The sequence below is a fragment of the Lepeophtheirus salmonis genome, chromosome 4 (assembly GCF_016086655.4).
Source record: "Lepeophtheirus salmonis chromosome 4, UVic_Lsal_1.4, whole genome shotgun sequence".
NCBI lineage: Eukaryota > Metazoa > Arthropoda > Copepoda > Siphonostomatoida > Caligidae > Lepeophtheirus > Lepeophtheirus salmonis.
In genome coordinates this window covers 47,379,887-47,403,160 of record NC_052134.2, presented here as the reverse complement: position 1 = coordinate 47,403,160, position 23,274 = coordinate 47,379,887, and the positions used below count along the sequence as shown (strand labels likewise).

At 30.6% G+C, this 23,274-nt stretch overlaps 1 long non-coding RNA gene across 1 annotated transcript; it reads right to left on the bottom strand.

Annotated features, from left to right (window-relative positions):
- Positions 1-15,555: 15,555 nt before the first annotated feature.
- On the bottom strand, positions 15,556-17,742 carry LOC139905079 (uncharacterized). The gene is made up of 3 exons (XR_011779557.1): positions 16,683-17,742; positions 16,460-16,579; positions 15,556-16,185 (listed from the first exon to the last, which is right to left on the bottom strand). It is a non-coding gene; the product is annotated as an uncharacterized lncRNA (long non-coding RNA).
- Between the last annotated feature and the right edge of the window lie 5,532 nt (positions 17,743-23,274).

Genomic DNA, 23,274 nt, shown 5'->3' with positions numbered 1-23,274 from the left:
GCACATTGCACATTGAGGAAATACCAAACAAAAGAATATCAAATGCAATATATATTTACAACATGTATAAAATGAAAAATTGTTCAATTTCAATTTTTTTACATTTGAAAAATGAAAAAGAAAAATGGGTTAAAAATCATCTCACTTAAATTACCATTTCTTCCCTCCTTCTCTCTATTCTTCTTTATTCCATTATACAATGCACGACTTAAAAAAAAAAAAAAAGAGCCTTGGGATTTGAATTTTAACTCAGGAGAAGGTGATTAATAATTTAAATATTTTTTTGATATTTATTTTTAACATATTCAATTATATGTCAAACACTGTTTTTTTACTCCTAAAATAACGTTTAATAGAGGTTAATTTAAGTTACATTAATCTACTGGGGTAAGGTGAATAGTTCCCTACCGTACACAAAGATGGTCTTACAATCGGGAAAAATTACGTTTCTTCCTAGGTGCAAGGGGCACACCTGTTTATACCTAGTTTCAACTGGTTTATTTAAATATTTTGTTTACATGAACTGTTTCAATAAACATTTACCTTGTTTTTTGTTAGAATATGTCAAATTGAATAGCGTATGGTTATAGAATTCTATTTTTTAAATGGAGTAACCCCTAGACAAATTCATTTGAAGTTGACAAAAGTTTTTGAGTCCTCAATGTCGATTGTTAAGAAGTTAGCATCCTAATTTGAATGTTGTTGCATATCCCTCAGAGATTATCCACTTTAAGGATGGCAAAAAAAAAATACAAACGCACCTAAAACACCGATAAAGTTAATGATATCGTGTTGAACAATAGAGGAATGAAAGTGACTGAGTGAGTTGGATGCCATTATTCACGAAAATAGGTCTGGCTTAACGAAGAAAAAATCAACTTTGACCAGCACAACGTACTTGCACACAAGAGTACGTCGGCAATGGGATTTAGAGGATAATTTGCTCGGCCATCAACCCTATTCTCTGGGTTTGGCACCCACAGACTTCTATGTGTTCACAAACATAAGTAAATTTGTTTATGGGAAGTGTATATGAAGAAGATAAGAGGTTCGTAGATCAATCACAGCCTGTCAAACTGTCACTTCTGGGAAGGAATACTGATGTTGGAGAGGCGCTGGATGTAGTCTGCGTAAGTCACATTTTTATAGAAAAATAAAGTTATTTTTTAACTAAAAGTGGTAGTCGTTCATTGTCAGACCAGATTGTTTCACCTTACTAACCTAGAATGATTATACTTTCTGTAACATTCTTATAATCCAATATATTTTGGACACTAGAACAACAGAGGGTTACGACCACCCTTAAACAACGGTGGGTATCAAAAATGATATCAATTTATAAACGGTTTGTGATTGCTAAAACGGATAGTAAGGTTTTATCCGTCACTTTTATGTTCTGATAACAGCATTAATACCAGCATAATACAAAACTTTTAGAAGCAATTAGCGAGAAGACATTTTTTTTTTTAACAAAGTCTTGCAATTTTATCTAGAATATCAACATCATACATTGTTTCAATATAATACTGAATTGATTCTTGTAAACTTTTTTGTCCATGCAAAAATCTCACACTACTTTGAACAGACCTCAAAATTAAAATATTTTTATTCCTTTTTCCTTGGTGAGAAGTCTTTTTTTTTGCCACTATTAACAAAAAAATTCTTGAACTAAATACTTGTTATGTAATTTTTAGTTCAGGAGGTATTTCTTTGCAAGCACGATTCATGGTTCCTAAAATACTCGTCCTATTTGTCTGAAGTTCATTTTTAAGAGACAATCCCGTAGAGAAATTATCTGTTGTAATATTCATTCCTTTTTCCAAATACGGGGCCATTAGCTTCATTAATAAATATTCCAACAAAGATTTATTTGTTGGTTGTTGAAAATCTTTTTCCAAGTAAGAAAATCAATTCACCAAGTATTTTGACCATCCAGTAATCGTTTCTGTTTTTAATGAAGTCCGTTTTATCAAAACATTTTAAGCATCTGATCTCATTTATCCAGGTTTTTATACAGCTAAAAAGTTGAGTCGTTCCTTCAATAACTTATAAGTAAGAGTACATTATCTTATTGGAGGCATTTAACTGAAGTAAAGAAATAAACTATTAAAAAGAAATAATTACCAAATTTGACAAATAGACTCGTATAATCCAAAAATGATACACACTATGACCATAGAATGATCTTCAAACTACACAATGATTAAGTTTTAGAAAATAATAAATTGTAATTTTAGTTTTAGAACGATTGTTTTCCGTATAAAGCCTATTATTTAGATTATTTTTCATTGACCATTACCCCTGTTGGCATTTTTATTTTATATCATTAGTGACATCCATATTTCCCTTTTTTAACGTGTTACTCAGATTTCTGGAAGATTTTTCTTTTTATTAATCCTAGGTACATGTCAAACCAGTACTTTAACCCATTTAATTTGATTATTTAATAGATTTAAATTTAATTCAGAGATATATTTCATCTATTTATAACTCAAATAGGATAATTCATTTTATACAAAAATATAAAATGATCTCTGGGACCTCAATTGGAGCCTGTTAATTAATCAACTTATCACCAGTATCAGCAGCATTAATTTTAAGATGATATATGTGATTTGAAGACATTTTTGTTAAACTTATTATGATAAATCTTGAAAAGTAATAGTATCAAGTTCAAATAAGCCCATTTTGTATGAACAAAACTTCATGAAAAAGTATCATATTTACTAGTCTAATTGCTATAATTTTGATAGCTTTATAAGCAATGTGGATATTACTCCATATTCCATAATGAAAATATTTGTTTATTGATGGAAGCAATAATTTTGAACTGAACAACATTCTTGATTCTAGCTACACTCTTGAATTATGAGTTGCCCCAGTAGAAAATATTATATTTTATTTTAATATAATATTTCAGTAAGGACTCAGTTCTGCTAATTTTCTATAACAAAACCCGCCAATACCCTTCTTTATAGGAACTAGTTTAGTGGAAATGAAAAAACACAAAAAAATCATTACCAAAAAAAAAAAATCAATTCTGAACAAAGCAATCGTGAGGAATATATACTCAGACGGCTTTTAAAACATATTACATTTAATATTTTTATTGTATAAAGGGGATTTCTCCCTATTTTTTGAATACCTAATAATTTTTTTATGTGCTTTTTAAATAATTGAAGAAAATGTAATTCTTTATTAATATATTTTTTGTAATCTTAAAAAACTGTACAATTCAATGCATTTGGTCGATTGTATAAAAAACTTGGAATAATAGAAAACCCAGTATTATTTTATCAATGCTGCATTTAGACTTAAAATTTCATACTAATGTATATCTAGTGGTAAATTAATTGAACTATCGTCTGTTATGAGTTATTTTTTGTAATTTTTTAAACCTTCTGATATTAAATATTTATTTGATGGAAAAAACAATAACAATATTTCAGCATCGTCAACTTAAAATATAGAATAAAGATATATTTACATACAAAAAAGCAAATAGTGCAGTTATGAAATGTATCTAAAAAATATTGGGAACTGAAAGATTTTTTTAAATCTGATATTGCACTCGTAATTTAAGGACACCCTGTACTTTTTTATTGCTACTTTTATGACATAGTCAATGGTTATAGCACTTTTATAGCCATTTAAAAAACTTCTTAATAATTTACCAAGGTGGAAAAAGTGTGGTAATTAAAATGGGTTTTACTGATATTTTTAGGTTTTTTTTTTGTTTTAGTGAGTGTGTTAGTTTTACCATACGTACATAAAAATATTGATACAAAGAATGCATCATTATTGGTTTATAAGTTCGATCCATGTTCCTGATAAACTAATAAAAGATCATAATAGTATCTTAACAAAAATGAACATAAAAAAATAAAAAAATGAATATATAACTAAAGTCAGTAAAATGCGTGCAATGTCCATGAATCTAATAGACATACATACATGTCTTACCTATATACAGGGTGGTCCGGAATTATAGTTCCACCCTAAAATTTAAACTACTTTTAGATTGTGGTATGTAATGGAATATTTGTTTTTGATTAACACAGTTCTTAAAAGCATTTCAAATAGTTTGTGGACAATTCACAGAATACCAAGTGGTCTGAAAACATTGAATTTTAAACTTCATCAGGATATAATTTATTAATTAATTATTGAATTTCTACAAAATTACAACTATAAATATATGTTTGTCTAAGCTCTCTTAATCACTAATGTAGGCGTCTTTAGCAGCAATATGACATCCAGGTTGTGGCAGAAAGCCTAGCACCCGCTGTGGATGTAGTACTCTGTCATAGCGTACCAGTGCTGACTGACTGTGGCGTTGACAGTCGGGGTGTTTGGATGACAGACAAAAATCTTGACAAAATACCCCCAAAAGGTAGAGTCAAGAGTGTTGGTATCCGGGCTGTAGGGGCCAAAAATGTCAAAAAAAGAGTTCAAAAGAACTCAAAGTACTCATTCATAAGAGTATTGTAACGGAGGAGATTGGTTTCTTGCATTGCTATTGTTAAAAGTGGCCTCTCCACCCTCACAAACCTCTTTCCGCCTAATTTTGATATCTCTCTGGACAGTCTGGTTTTCAAATCTCTTGCATGGGGACTCTTCACTTGAAGGGATATTTTCTTTAACTTTTCTGGGTCCAGTTTGGCTTTTTCGAAATAGCTTTTCTTCTTTTAAACTTGCTGACAGTATTGACAGTGGTTTAGGAAACGCCTAAATGCCTGGATTACGCGAATGGAAATTCGTAAATCAACTTTAAGTCTCATTTTTACTCGAATTGAGCGTAAGTTAAAAGCTCATTTACAAAAAAAAAAAAACTAATAATTATTTTATAGTTTTGAATTATTAGTTGATTAAGTAATAAGGCTTTAGCAATGTTTCAAAGGTCTTTAAAATGCTGAATTTTTCCACAACAAATCCAGTCTTAATAATTTATTTTCGAACATACCAAACAAATTTAGAATTCTTGAAATATAGCAAATTTGAAAGAGCTAATTTTAGGTATTTAGGGTTATAATTCGTTGAGTTATTTACGCTAAAATAATGTTTGAGAAATTTTAAATTCCTAAAATGAATTGAAAAAGTAAATTGGTGAATATTAGAGATTTTAGTAATTAACTGATTTTTATAAATCAAACCAAAAAACAAAAAAACTAGCCCTGAATCCAAATTGCAATTAGTTATATATTATAAAATATGATGTCAAACCATTTTTTGACGATAACTACTTTCCAATGCAAACACACGTCTTCAAAAATTGATAGCTGTAAACTTGTTTTCAATGGAATTTTTGAATTTTGTCCGTAAAATAAAAACCAAGTCAACCCCGTTACGATTTATACAGGTTAATTGTCAAACATTCAATTACATCTGCAGGATGATATATTTTTGTTGGGGGTTGTTGGTTTTTTGATTTAAAAATAAAAATCTATATATAAAAAAATAATTTGGAAAGAAAATTGTGAAATTAAATTCAAATAATAATTTTAAAAAAAAGAAACAGTTTCAAATATTAATTGTTTTGGAACAATAATTCAAAAATTCATAACTATTTTTGAATTTTGAAAAAATAATTTATTGGAAAAACAAATTAAAATCCTTAGTTGTTCTCAAAAAATTTGAAAAATCAATATGTGTTCAGAAAAATATCTATTTCCATTGGTTATAAAAAATTTAATTTTCCGAAAAAAATTCAAATATCAAATTTTTCGTAGAAAAATTTCATATATCATAAAAAATTAAATTGTTTGGAAAATAATTAAATAGTTTGGAATTGGGGCTACAGCCCCTCCAGCCCACCCTCTACCGACACCCATGACATCCTACACAATGAAAGTTATTTTGTTGAACCCTTTATTAACTTTTTTAGTTTTAATTTTGTCTCACCATTATCCAATCTCTTATTTTATGTACTTACTCTAGTTTCGAACAACTTGGCGTAAACGTCTTCTCAGGACTGACTTACACCTATTACACACAACGTCTTTCGGAAGATTTGCATCTCCTATCAGGGAATCTGTCTTGAGCCTAGACACTTCATTGATCCATCACTCAACCTTCCCTTACATTACAAAGTCAAGATTTTGTACAGAAAGTGATAAAAATTGTTTTTTTATTATTCTTGTACCTCTTTTGCAGTGAGATGTGAGGCACCATTCTACTTTTGCAATATTTATGCCTTGGATAACGAAATTTTTACACTGAATACTCTTAATTTAATGAGTTTTTGTGGGTATTTAATTCTCGACCACCCTTTACATATATTATTACAATGTGTTCGAAAGAGATAAAACTTATATACATTAATATATTTTTAGTAGAGTTCAAAATGAATTCATCATTCTCTTAATTTATAATCCAAATATATTTGGGATATAATCATTTGTAAAAAACACCAAAAAACTATGTCAAACTTAATTAAACTATTACTGGCTTATAAAACATAAAAATATACTTCATAGAGAAGAAAGACGTGAGCCAGTTGTTACACAACATTTTACTTTAATTACGGAGAAGGTCAAGTCATGAAATTATCTTGTCCAAGATGTTTGATAACAATGGGCTTTAAATATATCATCTCCTATCAGTGGCTTTATCGGTCAACCAAAAGGAAAAGAGGAAACAAATCTAAATATTACTGCCTCTGGACTTAAGATTTAGAAAAGTTTGTATCATTTTAAAAAAAATGATTAATTTTCTTTTCTTCAATTTTTTTTTTTTTTTTTCGTTTTGCTTTTTTTTTTAAATACAAAAATTCTCAAATATGGGTCCTCCTGGCCATTGTTAATTCCATAACTAAAATGTTGTGTTTCAAGCCATCCTTTATATCAACTGACCCATATAATTCTAAAGACCAGAAGTAATCCTGCAGAATTTCCACATAAGGGGAATTTGAAAGTAGTTTTTGGTTGATAAAAGAAAAAAAAAAGAGTTAAAGTCACTTTTTGCTAAACTCTTTCAATACAAAAAATAATGAAATACATGCTAATCTGTACTCTTGATTGTTCTATGTGTCCCGACTTATATCACTAACCCAAGTAGATTTGAATACTTATTCATTTGTAGGGATATGACAAAGGGTGATAATTTTGGTAAGAATAGAAAAGCGTGCGAGGAGAAGAGAAGAAATACTTATGGCATCATTGATTAAATAGTATACATCTTCTTCTATCAATCAAGAACGTTATCATTCCTGCCTTTATTATTCAATATTAATATAATATTAGATGCTGATAGTCGATAGAGAACTGAATAAAATGCCTAAAATAACGTCGCCTTCTGTCAGGATTTATGAAAATGGAGGCGCAGGAATTTAGAAAATACTTACCGGATGAGAAACAGATGGTTGTCGGATTTGTCGATATAAATGTGCCTTTAGTCTCCTGTCTAGAATTACACGCCACTCATTATCCTCATCTCATATCAAGAGCATGGATATTCATCTAAAAAATCAAGTTAATGATGAATACATCAAGTCAGACTTTAACTTTAATCTCACAAAGATGCTTATTGCATGTAATATAACCTTATCCATTGATAATCATCTATGTTCAAAAAAATTATGGAGAAATACACGGGTAACCATCATTAAATTAATAGAGGATGTTGGTACTGATGTAATTTATAGAAATACATATAAAAATGTTTTGAGTCATCCACACCAAATGACGATCAAGTTATCAGTAAAAAGTATAAAATATTTACTAATTTCGAAATGGAACTCTGAATTTTGTTCTATCTAACAAAAAGTATTCAATTTTTTTTTAAATCTAACCCTAAAATATGATTCTATTTTAGCCAAAATTATCAAGAATTATGACACACAACTCATTCAATGGCAAAAAAAGTGCTTAAATGGTCACAACAACGGGAGTAGTAGCTTTGGATGGTTTTCAACTAGTTTGTCTGAGACTAGTTTCTTCACTTAAAGACTGGGTATGATAATTAGGTTTTCCAATATTACAAAGTCAATAAATATTACTTTTTTATCACTTAAGGCTTAGCTATGGTTGATAGGCTCCAATAAATGGTGTTCAGAAAACTCATAAAAGGCAAAAACAACTACTTAAATGGTCACAACAACGGGGGTAGTTACATTGGGTGTATCATTATAATTAGCAATTGTGTAAATCCTTCATGATAATAATATGTTGTTATATAAGCATAAATAACGGGAAAAATATCTTTTTTGATACTCATAATAAGGAGTAATATCGCCGGACATTACTACATAAATAGCTTTTGCTCTAAATCTTTAAGATGGATTTATTTCTAACATTTTTTTATTAGTATATTTATTGTCTAATTTTATGATTTTGATATTTACTTTATTATTAATAATTAGTTAGATGTCATCGGTAGAGATATATCTATCCTGTGCACAATTGTATATAGCAACTTCCACATGAAGAAGAGGGGTGATTATCTTTTTGATTAAACTCCACGTCTCGCTTGTGTTTTGCAACCTAAAGTTATGACATATTTAACTGGATTCCGGTGTCAGAACAAGAAAATATTATTTGGATCAATCTATTATTTCAATATTCTGTATATATAATTTACTGATATTAGTTATATGATTTTAATTGTTTAATTTTGTATATTTAACATAAATGTATGATGGTATATTTTTTATTATGTAGATTATATTTAATTAAAGCCTTCTTTTTTAAACCTGGAACTTCAAATATATTTCGAAATACTCTGCTTTGTCGTTTCATTAGCTATTATTCTGAGAATAAGGTTCATAATGAATTACAATTTCATAGAATGTGACGTTATAAAATCTACTGTAACGGATAAAAACGTCTAAGTCAACTATACGTAGTATATCTTCATTAAACATTTTGCTAATAAATACTTTCATTATACCCTCAAAAATTATAATAAAGCAGGCAGATGATAATCACATCAGTATTTTAAACAATGATACCATATGTATTCCCCCCCCCCCTTCTCCTTGCACGCGTTTTTCTCTACAATATTATCAACTTTAGATATGAGATACGTTTATAACTTTAACATATGAAATTTTGTGAGAATGAATTTTGCACAATCTCACATAAATGTTGATTTTGTTATTTCTAGTATCTCGGGCTTAATTTTTTTAATAATATTACTTAAACTTACAAATAATTTTGGGATATACTAGCAAATTACACGGCATTGCTTGCAATTAATTTTCATCAAAAAACAGACAGGCAAACTTTGCTTTATTAGTATAAATATGTGCTCCAATTTTCTCTTTTAATATACTTTAGTATCCAACATAATTGTTTTGTTTTTTTGTAATATATTTTTTAGTTCTCCTCAGACAAACAATTAGACAAACTTTGTTTTATTAACTTTATATATGTACTCACTTTTTTTTTCTTTTTTAACATTATGAACTGAGTTTTAGTTACATACGCTCATTTGTTAAAGGAGAGTTTTCCCAGACTAACTAACTAAAAATATTTTCCTTACTAATATACAAGATTAATACCGGGTGTACAAAATGTATTGAGACCTTCTAAAAAAAAAACATTGAATAGTTGTTGTTGAATAAATCATACAGTTCTGATTATTTTTGAATTGCTTGGATTCTAAGCCTTTGATTAAGGTATATGTTGTAAACAAAAATTCTGTATATGTCGAGATGGGGACAAGAAGAGCTATCATAGGCATTTAACCCGCGTTGGGAGGACCACCTGGGACATCATGAAGGTGTTATGTATTTCATATTTCCTTTCCCCTTGTTCTTATCTTCTTGGATTTTCTTTTATGTATTAAAGTACTGTATTTTATATAGTATAAATAGTCGTGTATTTTGTAAATAAATTAGAGTATGGTTAGAATACACATGGACTTATAAATAAGTCTTGTATTATTCCTCCACGTGATTTCTTCTCCTCATGTCTCTCGGTCATCCTGGATCCCTCCAACTATAAATAAGTTTGTGTCTCTCCCTCGTCAAGACACAACATTGGCAACGAGGATGGGATCAGGATCACGTGACCTACCTGCTGTGGGATCGTCGGCGAAGTTAGCCCTGTTGGAGTTGTGAAGCCCTTTTTCGTCGATAGGGATAACGCTCGTTCGTCTGCCGAAGGCGGAGCAATATGGACTGTGCCTCAGTTTGGGCCTCGTGGAGGAAGGAAGAGAACCTTGGTCACTTACAAGAAGTGAAGTGTGTGTCCGGGTCAGGGGCCACATAATTAAAAGTGGATTTCGTCCTACGCAGTTTTGGTTCTCTGCTGTTCCTACTCTCCCGTTCACATCATTGGTTAATGGATGTGCAACGGTCTCTCCTCTGGATCATCCCGAGTTGGATGAGGGTACATCGAGCAAGATGTCTCCCAGGGACGAGCAGGGTGCTCGGGTCCTTAAAACCTCTATGAGGAGTATTGTTCTCCTTTCTCCGGTGCGCGTGCTGAGAGCACGGCACGTCTATGGAGATAAAAATTTGCTGTACAAGAAAGAATGGTTTGTCCGCGCCTGGACATGGATGGAGTGGATCTATAAGCTGCTATTCATGGAGGAGAACCTGTGTAAGCACCGTCATGGATTTGGTGCTTGGGGGGTGATGTTATGTATTTCAAATTTCCTTTCCCTTGTTCTTATCTTCTTGTATTTTCTTTTATGTATTAAAGTACTGTATTTTATTTAGTATAAATGGTCGTGTATTTTGTAAATAAATTAGAGTATGGTTAGAATACACATGATCCTATAAATAAGTGTTATATTATTCCTCTACGTGATTTCTTCTCCTTATGTCTCTCAGTCATCCTGGATCTCTCCAAATATAAATAAGTTTGTGTCTCTCCCTCGTCAAGACACAACAGAAGGCTTTAAATGTCAACAAGGCCACAGTCTATTGGGACAGAAATCGTTTGGCTTTTGAGCACAACCTTAACGACAAACCCAAGAGTGGAAGACCCACCAAGTGAATCCTGAAGACATCATAGAGACCTTTAAAGTCAACCCAATGATGGAAATGTCAGAGTACACCATGAACAAGAAGGACATTGGTCTACTGTGAGCGAGGCCATAAGAAAGGCTGTAGGAAGGTCACTTAGAAGAATTGAGAGACCACTCCTGTCCCAACGTCAAAAAGAACTCTGTCCTCAGCGATGTCTACAACTCTTGAATGATTTTAAGCACAACAGCAATTTTTTTCTATGATGAAAATAACTTTACCGTTGACCCCGTTTACAACAAGCAAAGTAATCGGGTGGTATGCTTTGAAAAGGTTTACAACAGTTTCAAGACAATCACAAAGTCCAAACATCCGGCCTGTGTGATGATGTTGGGGGTTATGGCATCAACTAGAGAAAAAATACCACCAATTTGGTTTCTTCTTGGATACTGGTTATGCACGGCAGACTACTTGATGGTAAAAATATGGTCCCATAGATCAACAAGACCTTGAAGAAGTCCAACAAGACCACGTACGTATTTCAGGAGGACGGGTATACGGCCCATACTGCTAATATTGTACAAGAGTGGATGGGTAGTAACATGAACTTCTTGTCTGAGAACCTTTGTCCCTCTCAGAGCCAATATCTGAATATATTGTAATACTCCATATGGTGGCAAATTTAGCAGAAGGCCTGCAAAGTCTGCCACCCGAATATTGATGCTCTGAAGAGCTACATTAACCAGCAGTGGAGGATAATGAAAAAAAGGACTACGTTAGCAATGTGTGCAAGGGGTTCCGCAGGTGGTTGGAGGCTGTCATTGAAACTGATGTTGGGCATATTCATAATTAATGGGAATTGTGATTATAAAAAATATTATGAAATAAAAATTTTATGTAGAACATCATCCCGATTAATTATGAGAATTTTAATGACAAGATAGAGGCAGGTTTCAGAACTTTTTCTACATCCGGTATTTACACGTAATATTTTAAACGCTAGGAGGAACGGTTGGAACTTTTGACATTACATCTTTTAATTTTTGAAGCGCCACCAACCGTATTTTTTTTGGTGTAATTTATAGTATTTTAATTCACATCAAATGAAGAATACTCAAAGGATATTATTATTTCAGATAAAGAAAGAACATAAAAACTGACTAAATTACTCATAACTATTGAATTCTTAGAATTTCTCAAGAATAAATGTGCAAACTTAAGCATTGGATCGTTCTTTTTTTCTTCAGGCTTGTACTTTATCACTTCATATTTGAATATTGTAGTATAAGATTTTTCATTCAAAGAGATGATTTAAATATCATAACTATCTATACAAAAATATGAGACATACTAATGTGTTTGAATTAAAATTTAAATTGGTTATAAGTTTTATTTTCTGTTAAACAGTTCAAAAAAGTGATTAAAAGGATTAAATTGATATATAACCAGTTGATGATAATGTTTGTACGGTACAGTGTTTTACTGAAACCAGAAAAAGAAAAAAAATAGCTATCAAGAGTTTAGGCGTCTCAAAAATGGCTAAATATTAATCCTAATATTAAAATTAAGTTTTCGAGGACACCATTTGACTTTTCTTTACATTAAGTGTTCTCAATTTGCGACCAGCACATTCCCAATCCCCTTGCTTATTTTACCACACACTTTTTTGATCTTGAATGTCCCCAAGACAATGATCCAGGCCATGTCCTTGATTGAGTGTTTCACCCCTCCAATCTTGCACTTAAGAACCCTGATGACCTCCTGAATTCTTTTCAAGTGGTCTTAAATAAACTTTGCATTCTGACAGTCACTTTTTGTACCTTAATTTATGACTTTGATGATTTAACAATTGGCTCATACTTCGGCTTCATTGCTTTTGGGTATTAGAAGTGCCATTTTTAACAAGACAAAATCACTAAAATGCTTGCCCCAGGTGTAACTTTTGTCATTGACAGACCTGAACAGGCTCATATGAAAGTTAATTATTTTTTCTTTCAATTAATTATAATTACAATTGCATAGGATTCGTCTTTTTTTGTAACCAGAGACCGGCTGCAGAGTACTTTTGGTTGCGCAATTTGATCTGGCCTAGCGCAGTAAAGCTGTGTTTCAGTTAGCAACTTTTTTTGGGTTGAGTTTTTTGGGTCAATTGTTTACATGTGAGGTTTTGTGATTCTATATTCAATACTTCCAGCCCAATATAAATTGCTGTGCAATAAGAATTATGGAGAACCCTGTTTGTAGACAATTTTAATTACTTAATAATCTGTCTTTACTCGGTACGTATTTACAAATCTTAATTAGTATATTTATCTGTTGTATATTAACTTCAACAGCATACGAATTGTATTTAACAAAATAAGATAACATTCGTAAATATTAATAATATTTCCTTAACCAATAATGATTATTATTTTTATATCAATGATATATTTTATTAATCAAACTTGATACTGATATTTTATTTTAAATCTCCTTAACTTTGTTCTTAATTATGATACAAGTTTTACTTCCCTTTCCAGAGATTGGGAACAATATGAATATTTATCTAATTGTTTTATTCTTGAATTTTTAAAGTTTTTCATTGGACCAATATTGTCAGATTGAAAGAACATAGACTATTTGTCTTGGACCAATCAATCATGTGCATAGAATTGTTCTATTCATAGTTAATTTAATTAGGAAAATTATGAATATTCTTACATTTATTACTTGGTGCAACGCAAATTTATGAAATTCAGAATCCTCATCTACCAAAGCTAGTAACAATAAGTTTTAATGGTTAGTAAATAATGCAATTCTACTTCGTACTTTTGTATTATAGGACGCAGATCCTGATCAGTATCCATGGACAATAAAATCTCAAACTGAAAAGTCTTCGAACCATCAAAACAATAGGATTAAAGTTTAATTGTAAACCATATTAATATGAATTGTTTAATAACATATCATATTTTAAAGATTTTTCGTTGGTTTACATGTTAGTATAATATATCCCTAAGTTATTTTCACTTTGATCAGCCATCTGTCCTCATGCAAGGTTCTTGGTGATTTAAGAGACAAATTAGAAACCAAGATGAATGTTTCCTGATTTAATTTTCCAAGGCAATTTTGTAAAGACAGCGTTGCTTTTTTCTAATATTTACTCATATGTTTTACATTTCTTTTAACAACCGATTTATGAATGATTGACATTTTTTTAAATTTTTAGATTCATATAATTATCCTAAATACTTTGTCCCAGCTGCTCTTTACCTATTTCCTTGAATAGCTCCTAATGTCAAATCATGGATATTTAGTTGACACACCAGCCATTGAAGTGGCATTTGAAGGGGAAGTTCAAATCTCCGTAATATTCCGGACCAAATTCCTGAATTGCTATTACAACCATCACATAAAATATTTAATATTAATTCTAAGCTCACGTGATTTTCTACCTAATAATATTTTTTGTCTCATCTGATCCTCTACTTTTCTATTTTTTTGTGAAACATAATTAATATAATCCTATTAGAGTTCCTAATCTTAAATTGATTACAACTAACATAAATTGGTTTATATATCGTTTATAAATTTAAAAAATAACGAGGTTAAGAAATATAATTATACAAAATTTTAGAATAAATTATTAATTATATGTCTACAATGTTTGCGTATAAATCATTAATTGGTGATCCTTCATTTAGCAAAAATTTATTGATTTTTTTTAGTCTGGTACGACTCAGAGTAATATTTCAAGGGCTAATCATTTTATTTTTTCAGGTGATGGTAAATTTAATGATTAGGGTTTAGTCTAAAAAGATCTGATTCTCTCCCTATAATCTACTGTTAGCAAAAAATTGAGCTGTTGATAGCTTTGAGTTACATCAGAAGGTCCAGTAAGATGCGTCTTAACTTTTGCTCTAGGGATCAAAATTAACAACATATACGTGCGCACCATCCTGGAGAAATGTATCCTATCACGGGCAAATTCCCACATTAGGGATTGAGCTTAGACCTTTCAATAAGATGGTGCTCCTTTCAGACACACAAAATGATGCAAAGATCATGCAAGGCTCATCTTGCTAACTTTTAATAATAAAAGCCCCCATCCATTCCAGATCTGAATCTTATAGACTTTGAAATATCTTCCATTTTGGAAGACAAGTTCTGCAAAATGCCCAATCCAAATTTAAAGGCATTGATGGTCTTTTAATTAAGGGAATGGAGCAACTTTCCATGAAGGTGCATCCGTGTCTGATGTGATGTATTGCCTAGCAGTAGTGTCAAAAATCAAACATTTTCAACCTTTTTTTTGTCACCTATTGATTTGATATTTGGTAAAAAAAAAATTGAGACTTATAGTCTGGAAAATACAGTTTCTTTTTTAAGAAAAAAGTTTTAAATTTGTTAATTACAAATTTTTAAGTATAATTATACCCAACTCCGAGTAATTAATCGAAAAGTGCTTCAACCGCCTTAAAACTTTACTTTTTGTAAATTTTTTGAAAAAAAGGCACCAATTAATATATAATGAATAGATACTTTCATCCACATTTTATATTTACTTAGTTAAGTAATATTACATCATAAATTCTAGAGAATAAAGATAAAGTTACATAGAAAAAATAAAACTTTTGTAATGACGTCTTAAAAAAACTTAGATATAGAAAAAAAAATTGACTTTTTTTATTAAAAGTTTTTTTTTCTACTATGTATAAAAATAAATTTTTAATTCCTTCGAGTTCTTAAATACGTTCATGCTTAACTTATAATGCTTTGAACACCATTAGATAAATATTACATAGGCTGAACTGTCCTAGGTTTAATAGAGAAAACAGTTATTTTCCGTTCAAGGTTGTTTTTATTAATTAAAATAATCTACATCAAGAACAACTCAATCATTCCAGCGCCGTCCTACCAATTCATTGCCATTTTTATTACATGTTTTATCTTTTACATAAAAATAATCCTAAGTTTCAGGGATAGTCTCTTCACTAAAGAGATATTTCTTATACAAAAGCACCTTTTTAGGTCTGCCAACAACCAATAGTAGCTGAAAGCCAAATCTGGAGAGTAAGGTAGATGCCAAAGAAATTCTAAGTTCAATTCTTGAAGTTTTCCAATGGTTTTGCTTAACCTGTGTGCCGTGTGTTATCTGTGTGAAATAGTGCTTTCATCGTCGTCCAATTGGGAAGTTTTTTTTTTATAAAGCAACATAGCTCAGTAGATAACAAACTCTAGAAAAGTTAATTTTTTAAATCAATGTGCGTATGTTTGATTTACGGTCATTTCTAGAAACATTAGAAAAAAATATATTATGTAAATGGACAGTGATGCCACTCGGGAGCATTTAGAGTATGTTAAAAAACCAAAATTGAAAATGGTGACACTGATTATTTGAAATTTTTTTTTTAAGAGAGTATCCATGTTGTCATGACGTTTCATTAGATCATTTACAATCAGCTGTGAAGAAGTGGGAGGGAGATAATTTAATAAACAAGGACATATACAAAAATTAATCCTAACTAGATATTCAAATAAACTCAAAGTCCAATAAGTACTTACAATTGTAACTCTTCGACGAATCATCAAGGTTTCTTTCCCCCTTTTATGAGTTCTACTAAATGTTCCATCCAATTTCGTATACATCAATGATATTTGGTATGAAATAGAAAAGGAAGTTCACTTCAGAGGGATTCAATAAATTTTGATTAGAAAAGTAAAATAAAAATATTATTGAAATAACTTTTAGCAATTAATCCTTGTAAGAATTATTCAATATGCCCACCTCCAGCATCTATCATAGGCTCCACACGAGGTCGGTACTTGGTGTCGGTTGCCACAATATAATCGGTGGACATGTAGGCCCAATGCTTCTTGATGCTGGCCTTGAGATCCTGCACATTTTTGTGTGATGTCTTTCCAACCTTGCTCTATAAGACGCTCCACACACTCAAGTCGAGGGGAGTGAGATCAGGACTGGAAGAGGGCCAGAATATCTTTACCCAGAAGGGGGCAAAAGTTATCAAGGCTGTATGGCTGGGGGCACCGGGGTCCACACATAATTAATCTTGGGATAGTTAGCCTTCAGCAAGGGTAATATTTCCCACCTCAGGACCTTATAGTGGGTCTCTGCACCAATTTTCTCATTTCGCTTTAAGAAGAAGGGATTCATTTTCTTCCCATCAGAGGCCACGACTCCCAAGTACATTTTTGGACCGGATGTTTTGTCCTGAAGGTGCCTTGGACTACCGTAGGTGATGCTGCTATCAATCTGTTGTTCCTGCGGTTCAAAGCTTTGTCTGCTGTCAAGATCTTGTCTGAGAAGATCATCACAGTCGATGGAAGTAATTAATGGCTATTTTGCAACTTCCCAATCTTAAAGATTTCATCCTCTCGTTGAGAATAAGTCTTAGAATCCTGACAAAGTTCTTAAGGCCGAGATCATTATGAATTGCCCTCCGGATGGTGATCTAGTCCACGTTAAAGGCGTCAGTTAAGCAGCGCATTGATGCAGTTGATTCTTCCTGGATCTAGGCTTTCATTTACTTGAGAAATGTTTTATCTTGCTTCAACCCATTTCTTCCACTTCCTGCCTTCTTTATGACATCTTTCCCATTCTCCTTGACCATCCTGATGTTCTAGACTGTCCGTACGGTCTCGCCGACGATGTCTGAAATTCTTTTTGGATCAAAATCTGCGTCAAGAAGATCCAAAACCCTTTGCCTTTTTATTCCTGTTCACTCATTTCTCGTCCGATTTGGATCAAATCAAAACAATGCGCAAGAAGAACAAAACATCAAGTCTTAATTAGTGCAAACAAAAAAAAAATTTATATATAATGACACAGAAAAATTCCCTGTCACACTTTTCATATAGACTTCAATTTTTAGGTTCTAATCAGTGCAACTAATGAAATTGCATTAATAAAAGAAATATTTTTTTTTTACAAAGAGACATGATTTCTAATTTTTTTAAATAGAAAATTATGACCAAACATTAGCGTACTAAGCATTTTAAGGTTTATATTTTGGGGCATTTATCAATAAGAAGTCTTAGAATGTCTTTGTCAAATTTTATTAGCCACATAGACCAATTAATCCGCCGAAATATATTAGTAAAAATACAATTATTCATACAATATTATAATATTCGTAATTATATTACAAACATGTTAGATTTTTTATTTGTGTATTTTAAATATAATAAAAATACTAAATAATAATAACCGAATGAAAAAAGCTAAGACTTAATTAGTATTTTTGACCAGCTTTTAACTATTGACTTAAACACTTTGAATTTTGCAGTACTAATAAGATTACTACCTTTCCAACCCCCTCCTTTGTCTCTACTAAAATGGTACTATATGAACAGACTGCATTCCTTCCTCAAATTCACAATAATTATACAATCATTATCGTTACTAATATTTGCGGAAATTAGCTTTATATCTGCATATATACATGTTCAAGATATCAAAATATAATGCAATCAAAAAAGAATTCTACAGCATTTCTCATTAATTTTAAACAACAGGGAATTCAAAAATTTACGGAAAACTAGTTTAATGAATCATTCAATGGATCCATGGGATTTATGAATTCACAGTGTATAATCAATATTGGTATATACACTTCAGTAAGCAAAAATGGTATAATAATAAAAGATAGTACATCTCAAACTTTAACAGTATTCAAATCATACAAAAAAGAAATTTCAGTCAATTTTAGGTTGATATTGACTTTTCATATCGATAATTCTTTATAGCCAGAGATTTAAATAATATGAAAATCCGGTATGTTAAAGAAAAACGAAACCAAATATTGCCATGGGTACCCTGCCAATTTGACGGATTTTAAAGAAAACGGACTTAACTCAACCAAAACAATACATATATATGTTTTAAGAGGATCTGTAACATTTAATCGATTTCGAAATATAACATTAAAATTTAAAAGTAGGAATATTTAAAGTTATATAATCAAATATATTATTATATTTATTATAAAAAATCTAACTATTTTCTGTTTTCAGGATCGTAGCCTTACATGAAATTATAGCTAAATGATTTTTTTTTTAAATGAAACTGTTTTACAGTAAATTTTATAAATGTCCAATTCAATGTTTATTCATTACAGTTGGTGTATTTAACTGAAATTGATTGATCCACCATTTTTCTTGAACCAAAAACAATTGTATCATATAAACATCGGATCGTTAAGGCCAGACTTTTCTAGCACATGTTCTTTCATATTGGATTTTTATGTCCTCTCGAATTGAAATGTTCTCCAGTGTTTTTCAAACATTTATTGTCATATCTCATGTGATCCCTTATCCAATCTTTAAAAACGAATGTTTTGTAGGAGAACAGCTCAGCTGTCATGAAGGTTCATTAAATTATCTGCAAGAAGTTATAAAACTAGGGATATAAGCACAAATCCGACTCTATATCTAGCGATGTTAAAGGCCGAAGCTACAATAATGTTGATCCTCAATTATATTCAGAGTCCAACAAAGAATTTCACTTATATCTTTGTAACAAATAATCTTTGTTTTTGACACATTGGGGATTATTTTATATTTATTTATTTTCCTTCAAGAATAAACAAGTAATGAAAACAGCTTTGGTAAATAAAGAAATATTTACAGTTGGTAACAACAAAAATTAAAAATTTCATATTTTTAACCCCTATTTATAGCCTTGGTCAGGAATTATCCAATTGTGAGACAGTGAAATTTTCCCCTCCTCATTAAATAATTAAAGAATATCTGTACCCTGATGAGTACTTCCGTGAGGTGTTTAGTAAAACAAACACAAAAATGGATATTTTATCATTTTCAAAATTATATTTGCACTTAGTTGTTCTTAAATTTGATATTTTAATTATTATTGTACAATTGAATACATTTGATAATTATATATTATTTCGTGTGAATTCGTCACCTGAAATTGTGTTAAGAAAAAGTCATATTAAACTTTGTAAACTGTACAGAGGGCAGACCCAAATTTTGCAGTAGCATAAATAAAAAACTGTATGATATTAAATCTAGAAAAAAGATATCTAGAACTAATTTGAGATATAATCAAATGTTTTATTTTTTATCTGTCTCTAGCAATAAATGCCTCGACACGACAGTGAACAGATTTGCAGCTACAAATGATGAAGGTCGCATCCATGGAGTACCACACTATCATGTTGGAAGTTTGGAGCGCATCTAATTTGAATTAGATGTGTAGCCGACATTCTCATCCAAGACGTCTCAAAACTTAAAAATCAGGGGGTTAAGGTAAGGACTGCACGATGAAAGTATGGCAGACGGTCAGACTTTCTTTTTTGTATTTGTTTTTATTATCCTTGAATGTATGAGGCTGCAATTTATTTCTTGATTTTGTTGCCGGTAGTTCGAATGAAGATATCAACGGTCTTTGCAGCTTTCTTAGTACTTACACTGGCCCGAAGGGGGCTACAACAGCCTTGTCTGTTTGTTTTTGACCCGACATTTTTAAACTAAGAGACATAAGATAAAAACAATACATTTATATTCTTGTTTCAACTGTCATTTGGCCAACAATAAATTTTCATAGTTACAAATAACGAGGATTATATCGAAATTAAATGTTACTGCAAGTTTTGGGTCCTTACTCTGTAGGGAAAATGTTACTTTTAAATTAATAAATTATTATCATACGTTACATCTTTTATTCAGAATAAAACATTTTATGTTCCTCTTCCATTTTTTGCATATTCAACGTTGGGGTAGATGAATAATATAAAAAAGTACGAATTATTCTTTGAAACCTCGATAGTCAATTCCAGAATTTCTTAATGACTCTAAAGCTAATTATGCACCTACCCAATAAAATGATATTTCAAAGTGCAGGATATAAAAAGACCCCCTGGGAAACAACAAAAGTTTAATTAAGTTATAGATTTTCTTTCCACTCAAGTTACTTAAATGCATTGTATCAGCGAAGAAATTAGATTTTTATAAAAAAAACAAAAAAAAACATGTTGCAGCAATTTAGAACAGAATTCCATTAAAAAAATAAATATATTTTATTGCAAAATTAGCCAACTGAAGACTACATTGCAAAAATCTTGCAATCTTTGCACGCCTCCATTAGTTTAAGGAGGAAAAGAGGTCTTCAAAAGCAATATATTTTTTTTTTTTGCAATGATATAACCAAAGAAGTAATTGGTTATTAATATGTATGAAAAAACATTGCCAAAAAAAAACTATTATCTTTTACAAATGTGTAACAAAAAGGTAATTTATTTATAATTATTATGATTAATGTATGGAAATATTTAGGTATATAATATTATAAATATTTATATTTAGGTATCCCATAAAAGTAAAAAAAATGTTAAAAATGTTTAAACTCTATTTTTGTGATTTTTTTCTTCTCGAGAACAAGGATATCAGATGTCAACTTGAGTCTAAACATTAACTATGACATGCGATTAGAACATTTTATACTTTAAAAATATTATTAAAATATATGCCTTCATTTAAATTTATTGAAATTTGGTGTAAATAATTTTGTAGGTCAAATCCAAATTATCTCTGAGTCATTGAAGAAAGAGTTTTAAATGGGCATGACTCTCCTACACCATTATACATAAATTATATCGAGAATAATATATTTTATTCACTATGAGGGTCTTTAAACAACACTTTTATTTAATAAAAAATTCAAGTATAGTGGAAATAATTTAGATTTACTATAGTAAAACTTTAAACATCTGTAATCAAAGGAATATTTAACAATTATTATTAATTTAAGTATATATAAATTAGACAAATTAAAATGATAGAACATTAATTTATAATGATGTAACAAGCAGATACCTATAATGATGCAATTTTTAAAGGGTGGTTATATTGGACGCTGTTGCGTCCGATATGTATGTATTCTTTAAATTTAGGATGGGAACGGACGTGGTGTGAAACTTTTGGGAGTGATACCTCCCTCATTAAAGCTTATGCTTAAGTTGGCAACTGTAGTCCTTATTCTAGGAGAGGGGGATTTGTGTTAGTGAGATCCAATAGATTTTGAAGAAGAAAAAAAAAGATATATTTGCCTAACGACACCTTAATATCTAAATATATGTATATAAGAGTTAATAAATATTCAATTTTTTATTTGCAAATATTATGTTGTACATATCTTGTTTTAAATCTATGAAATGCACTGTTTAATCATTTGACAACTTTATGAATACATAATTATGTAAGTCATTACTTCTTATGCGTGCTTAACAATACCACTTTTGCAATATCAAGAAGTTTGCAAAAGTTAACGCCATCCAAGAGGAAATAATTCACCCCTAATCTTTGTAACCTTTGATTAAAAAAATAAGTGTAGCAGAACAAACCGTCTATTTTTTCGTTTTCTTTCACAGATTAAGCCTTGCCCTTGTACATTATTTATTGCAAAATAACTATTTGTAACCCTTCGTTGGATAAATAACTTTTCTCAACTCTAAATCATTTCCAAAAAGCGTAATAAATGCCAACAATAAGTTGTTATTGTTTTTTGTCTTTTGGAAGAAACTAAAAAGTCTGCGAATATATTGCAAATTGATTTTTGCCTTCTTTTTTGCTACTTTTATAGTTTGCACAAAAAAATGAATTTATGGTATGTAAATAGAATAAGTATAACTCATTTATTATTGCAAATTTATGTCTCTGCAACGTCAAAAAAAAAAGTAATAAAATAATTAACAAGACAGTGATGAAAATATGTATTTTGCATGTAACCTAGCAATGATTCCCAAACTGTGTTACACTTAGCATTGATAGAATGTTAAGTCCCTCTAGATCAATGGTTCTTCAGCAAAAGATGGCAATTTTAAACATTCTCGTAGGGGGAGGTTGGCAATGGAGGTCTTTTATAAAACGACACACTGTCAAACTTTACCATAACCGTCACCTGATTTAAATATGTTATATATAGTTAACACGCAGGCTTTTTATCACATAAATAGACTATATGAAGCGTGTCACTGCAATCTCCGATCCACCAGATACACAAATTATTAAATAAATACGTTCAATGGTTAGCCTTTTTCATAACGGTCATTATCTTTAACTTACTGTGGGGCATTGATGAAAATAAAAGGATAATGGATGAGGGAGCAGACTTTTTGTGGTTACTACCTAAATAAGTGTATTTTATTTTCCAAAAGCTATTATCATAATTAACTTTATTCTTGAAGAGAAAACTTATAAACATAAAATCAATACTAGTGTGTGACAGACACAAATTAACACTGATAATTTGTTTCAGAGTTATAAGTAGTGTTGTATCAAACCTTATTTAGGACTAAAGACTCCAGTTCCATCCAGGTCAGGCTCCTTCCAGTACAGTTCAG